Below are 6,773 nucleotides of genomic sequence, written 5' to 3' on the forward strand. Positions count from 1 at the left end.
CAATGTAGGTACATATGTGTTATACTGATATTATGCGATGTCCAACAAAAGTTTTTAGTTGACTGATTCCAACGTTTCGTTTTTGAAAATAATTCGTACTGCCTAGTTCATTTATTTAAAATATTATACTAAGCCATTTTCTATTGCTGTATAATAGGTATAATAGGTATAATAAGATACGGATGATAATATTATGCTAATGGTTTCTCATATTTATTTTATGCGATTTTTCACATTAAATGAAAGAAGTGTTTTTTTTTTTTATTAGGACGATAATAACGTAGGTATGGTATACGATAAACGACAACAACGTTCCTTCAGTTTTGTACCTAGATATTACTTTCGTAATATTATATACTGTAGGTCTGTAGCTCTTCCCACTTGCCCTTCTCACCTATCAAATGGGCTAGATAAATTCATATAATTCAGTGTAGGTGGAATGTACTCTCATTTACGTTATTCGCATCGAGCTCGGGCGACGGATATAAATTATGAACAAATATAAAATACTCCACCTTTACAATTTTTCACTTCTCTCCCTTAACAATGCCCCTGTGTGCTATTTACGCGAGGCCGGTTTTTATTTTTTCCTGCAGGAGTGCAGGACATATATAAACACCACGTATTTTGGTAGACATAATTGATTGTTTTTAATTGAGTCGAGTGTGCATATAAATATATTATACGCAGCCCTGGGAATTCAGCGTAACTGGTGGATTGTTCGGTTGTATTAAAATAAAAAAATAAACATAAAAAAAATTGGTCCTTTATTTATAAATCTCTCCGGTAATCCCTTGGCTTTGGAAATATTCTGTCCGTCTTCTTTATCGCAGAAGGATAATTCATCAAAAATAAAATACACACTTACACATACAAATATATATACAGCGAATAAGAGAGAGTGAGTAAACCGATAAAAACCGCGTTTATACACCTGAAACAAAAACGAGCTTATCTTTTGCGCGAGAGGCGTGAAGCGAGATCGGCGGCGGTGGTCGTGCTACAGACCTACAGGTGATGAGGGTAGACGACGAGGGTGGATGAAGCACGAGAGCAGAGAGTGTTGTGCCGCCACCGGTAGATGGATGTGACTAGGGAATAATAAATGGAAATTGTGTATATATACGTTTCTAACGGCGGCGGTGGTGGCAGCCATTGTTTGGCTTTTAATTGGGTTTCAACGTTGGGCCAGCGCAATAAATCTGGAAGAGTTACTACGAGGGAAGTTTATGTGAGCAACGGTTTTGTGGAACAATATAAAATATTAAGCCATATATATATATATATTATATACAAACTCGACATACCCCAAAGAAATTGTAATCTTCATGTAAATTTCCATTTGGCGATGTCAAGTTTTTTTTATTCCCGTTTTGTATACCATATATTATATATTACTGATTTAATAATATGTACATACCTAAGTATTTATAATGTATACGGAACTGGTATTATTCAATACCACTGTGCAGAGTCTGACCAGTGCGCACTGCGCATGCATACTATAATAAGTATACCAGTAACCACCCAACTTTGAATCAAAATTTTTTTTTGTTTGTTTTTTATTAGTTCAAAGTTTTCCTGACGTATGTCATCTAAAAGTTATTGTTAACAGAATTAAATTTGTTGAACATTTGTAAAATAGATAACCATTAATAGTAAAATATACTATCTACTACTTGTTTATGTATTTAAAAGTCAGAAGACAAAAGAAAATAAAATAAAAATAATCGAATTTCATACCTACCAGCTATGACGATAATGCACCTTTGGTAGTTGTCCAGACGGTATAGAAGTGGCTCGGGCAACACTGCAAAAGAATAAAACACGTCCTTAAACGCGTGTAGAGGTCATAGTTATAAGCGAAAGATATCTAACGTAGCTTATTATTATTATTATTATTATTATTATTATTATTGTAAACCTCATAAGGACCTTGTGTCGAGGCAGACTGTAACCACCGTGGTAGGTTCTTTCTTCTGTCATCACGATGTGTGATATTTTGTATGCAAATTTATTTACATATATCCGGTAGACTATATTATACATGAAGTAGATGATTCTCGTGTCGAAAATAATAAGGCGATATCGAAAATAAACGCATAATAATAATATATCCAAAACAGGTATACATATATTATAATTTATAATATCATACCGATATACTAACTACGGTAGAAATAAACGAAATTCGATTAGGCAAACACAAAAGAGTTTCGTTTGCATTATTTTCAACGTTATTGATTTTATAAATATTTCTTATTCCTATATCAGATATTTCCTAATACTTGTTTTAAAAAAAAAAATATTGTAACTCCAGAAGCAAAAGAATATAGATGAGATTTGAAGATTTTTCAATCAACTATAATCGTGTCATACTTAAACATTAATCTTTTCATATTATTGTATTATGATTGTGTATGTGCTGTTAATTATTATAGAATAGAAGTGTGAAAAAAATAAACGTAATTGCTAAAGTTTGTGTGTGTAACTATAGGATTTATTGTTTAGAAATCACAAAAGCCATGCTTATGACAAATAAAAAGATTACATTTCATATTATAGTAGTGTAAACAGCATGATTGAATAAATATCGTACATTTTTTTATACATTTTTTAAATTTACATAAAATTATAAAGACATTAATTTAGTACCTATGTATCTCGAATGGGTACATTTTTAGATGGGTATAGTCTCCGCATAGCTCTCCCTAATTAGTTTAGCAATTAAGTCAAATATCTATTTTATAGATTATTCATTATGAACTCTTGACTAGGGAAATAATGATAATTATTGTCTGAAAATGTAACGAACAAACTACAAAATAACTATGATCAAAATAATATTATTGCGGTTATCGTTGAATGCAGACCCGTTGGGTTATTTTTTTTCATCGAAACAGACTCGTGGATTACATATATGTTATTGTAGATAATTTGTATGCACTATAAAATATACATAATATATACGGAAAGAGAGAAAGTTTAATTCTGTTGGGAAGTAGAAACAACGTCGTTTTTGTCATAAAACAACAAGCACAATTTGCACACCAATTACACAACAATCGCTTTTGGCGAACGAAACAGAATATTTCACTTTACGAATCATTTTCCAATTTTCTCTTTTAATTAACCGTCATAATTCAATCCCACGACGATTTTTCGAACCGATTCCTCCCATATTTTTTTTTTTAACAAATGACACGTTTAAATAAATGAAAAAGTAAAATCAATTATTCGAAATTAAATTATAAATAAAAAATCGTTAACGAATCTGTACCACAGTTGAACGAATTCGTTTAGGGGAATTAATATTCCCATTTAGGTACAGTTAGAAAGTATAATATTATAATATATTGTTTGAATCCCACTACACATACTAAATCGAAATAATTCAATTAAATTGGCAAAAGTATAAATTTAGTACCCATCTGCAGAAATCCGTTTGCCTTTTGTCGCTGAAAAAACTAATAATCAACGTTTACCTAATTAACCGTTGGATTGGTCGGCAATAATTTTTTACTGCCCGTTTATATCACCTTGTCTTTCTTGTTTACATTACGTGTAGGTTATTGACGTATGCTGTCCGTTTGACGAATCGCGGCGATTACACGGGTAGATAAAAAAAAAAAACAATAATATTTTACACATTATACCTACGGCTGTAGTTATATATTGAGTGAAGCGTTTTTTTCTTGCGCGGTGGTCGTTTCGATTTCGGGCGTGTACCATCACACCGGCACATTATACCTACCTCAACCGTGTTCGCGGTCTTGTAGGGTTGATCACCGCGTTGTCAACCGCGGTATGCTCTGCGGGCCCCGCGGCGGTGCTGCTGCAGCGTTAAGCCGCGCTCGCGATCGCGTGTCTTATCCGCGGTTGTTGTCACAGCTGGCGTTTGATTATTATTCCCGCGAAGGACGGTGCGCATAATGATCACGACTGTCTTCGTTTCCCGCTGAGGATCGCAGGCTCGCTGTGCAAAACGACAGTGTTATAATATTACATATTATTTATTATAGCTCGGGGGGATCCCCGAAGAACGTGCGCTCTTGATTCAGAAATCGTTGAGGAACGCGTTGAGATGTATACTTTTGGACCTCTATATTAATACGAATTTAATACCAAACCGACATCGATGTGAGACTTCACCACATGTGTGTGCATGTGTGTGTCGGAGTATTGTTCCTGCGTGCGCGTGTGTGTGTGTGGCATTATTTTGCGCTGGGCGACCGTCGTTGTCGGAGCAAAGCGCCGCTCGCTATTGATTTCCCTCGGGCGGCGGCGGCGGCGGCGGTGGAGGCGAAATTACCCGCCGCCGGTCTCAGTCGTTATTGTACGACACGATGTTATATACAGCGAAACGGACGCGATAAACGACGACGGGCCAACCTTGGCCGGGTAAAGAGCGACTAGATCTCGGGACACTCGTATACCTATATAATTTATATATATTATATATACACATATAAATATACATATACGTGTACACATACATAATATTACATACAATATACATGATCTAGGGATAGAAGTGACGCGAGGGTGACTAAGGTCGGAGATAATATATTATATATATATATGTATAACGCGTGTATAAGACAACGACAGGGGGCGACGAAGTAGCACACGCATAAACGGCGTAATGATATGTATATATTATTATTATAATATAGTCGCGTGAGTGCGTGCGTGAGTGCGTGCGTGCATGATGATAATAATAATAATAATAATACCACTGTCGGCGCACGTGAAATCGATCGGATCCGAATGATATTATATATACGATATAGTAGGTAATAATAATAATAATAATAATAAGAAGAAGAAGAAATAATAAACTAAGCGATATGCGTGACAATAATATGAATATAAAACGAAAAAACTAAAAATTGTCGATACGCCGACCGGTGGCACTTTTTGTCATTATTATTTGGCTCCAGAAGTCGACACCGAGTGTATTATAGTAACTATAAAAGTGTACTGCTGCACAGTGAGATGCACGGACAAACTGCATAGGTTGTGTTATTATACTCATTAGAATTTAAACTCGAATACATATTTTATACCAAGTTTACACACCACTCTTTTGACCCCGACACGCGACACGAGAAGAAAACGGCTGATATTCACTATATTGTCGCCGCCGCACGGTCAATGAAAAATATAAAGAAATAACAAGGTCACCTAATGTCATGGAATTTATGCATAGAACACTGCACTTTTAGACTATTGCAAAATACTGATTAAAAAATTTTTTATACCTTATTGATACTAGATTGTTATTGCCATGACGAGTAGACATAAAAAACTTGCAGAAGGATAGATTTATAAAAAAACGGCACGATCGATAAGACATGTATCGTAATAATAAATGACCACGTCATGTTATTATAGTATTATGATATATTATATAGTTTAAATGCACGCGGTTATCTCATTGTGTTGTTGGTGAATTTTTTTTCATTTTTATAATCTTTGTTGAACAAAAAAACTGATCTTGATTTAATGAAAACACACGTGTTGGACGACCTGTTTTATATCTATATACAATAAATTTCAAACCTTCACAACACTTTAGTTAGCGAATGTGTGTAAATCAAATTTAAACTATGAACTTTCTATTTTTTTTTCACTATCTCAGCGGAAGTTGTTCTTTTTATTTTCCATTTTGTTCTATAGATTTACACTTTTTACTTCAATTATTACGATCGCTTATAGTTCAATAAATAAATTTATCTTTCAAATTAACCTTTATTGTAGCCGCTGATAGTGCCACAATTCTGTGTCTAAAAGGATGCAGCAAGATTAATTATTCCAAACACAATCCAATATTTAATCTAACTTTTTAGCGTAAAATGTGGAACGGCGTTATGTATAGGCAATATAGGTACATCACTGCGTAGAAGACCCACATCGGCTGTTCAATAATTAATTATTAATGCCATCCTTTGTGTAAAACTAAGTGTTTTTTATCTAGATATACACATTTTGTTTGAGTTTTGAATTTCTTAAATAACTATGCAGGTATTCTAAATAACGGTATATCTATCATATATTTTACCAATGAATCAAATTATAAGTGTACGTAGTATTTTGATAGATATTGTTGTACAAACATCATTGAGCTATTTTTATTTCAAATAATTAGATTTCTGTTGTTTAGAATTCAATAAAAAGAAAACTCTACATTTTAAAATTAACTTAATTAAAAACAATTATCTGTCTCCGTTGTTCGAAAATTATCGACCCACCTCATAATTGTTTTTCGATTGGGAACAGCACCAACGTTGAAGTGATGTCTGAACTGCAAGCTGTACCCCAGCTACCGATTCATTGCTTTTCCCAAACGCGTCGTATGCAAACATACAGTGAACGACACTCAACTACGCCACAGTGACAACTAAAAGACAACATCTGACGTGTCGAATGAGCTTATTTAGACCTTCCTACTCATATTGAGCGTTGATAAAAACACATCTATTTTTGGCCCTATTGACGTGGCTCAACCTGTAAATGTTCAATATTATAATACATAATAATTATTTTTTATTGTGATGAAATTTAATTTTTGAAACTCACAAAATAGTTTCAATTTAATTCACATATTACTTTACCTTTAGCAACAAAATTAATATATTAGAAAGTATAAATTAAGTGTGAAAAAACTTAACAACTCTTCATTATTGAAGTACATTAATGTATTATTACTAAAATAAGTAAACTGTGAACACTTACGTATATTGATTTGTATTAGGTAAAAATGTGATCAT

The 6,773-nt window shown here is 33.6% G+C and overlaps 1 long non-coding RNA gene across 1 annotated transcript; it reads right to left on the bottom strand.

Annotated features, from left to right (window-relative positions):
* Positions 1 to 1,582: 1,582 nt before the first annotated feature.
* On the bottom strand, positions 1,583 to 6,773 carry LOC111040847. Its single transcript, XR_002605253.1, has 3 exons — positions 6,255 to 6,773; positions 1,748 to 1,810; positions 1,583 to 1,595 (listed from the first exon to the last, which is right to left on the bottom strand). It is a non-coding gene; the product is annotated as an uncharacterized LOC111040847 (long non-coding RNA).

This window comes from Myzus persicae, unplaced genomic scaffold (assembly GCF_001856785.1).
Source record: "Myzus persicae strain clone G006 unplaced genomic scaffold, MPER_G0061.0, whole genome shotgun sequence".
NCBI classification, from domain to species: Eukaryota; Metazoa; Arthropoda; class Insecta; order Hemiptera; family Aphididae; genus Myzus; species Myzus persicae.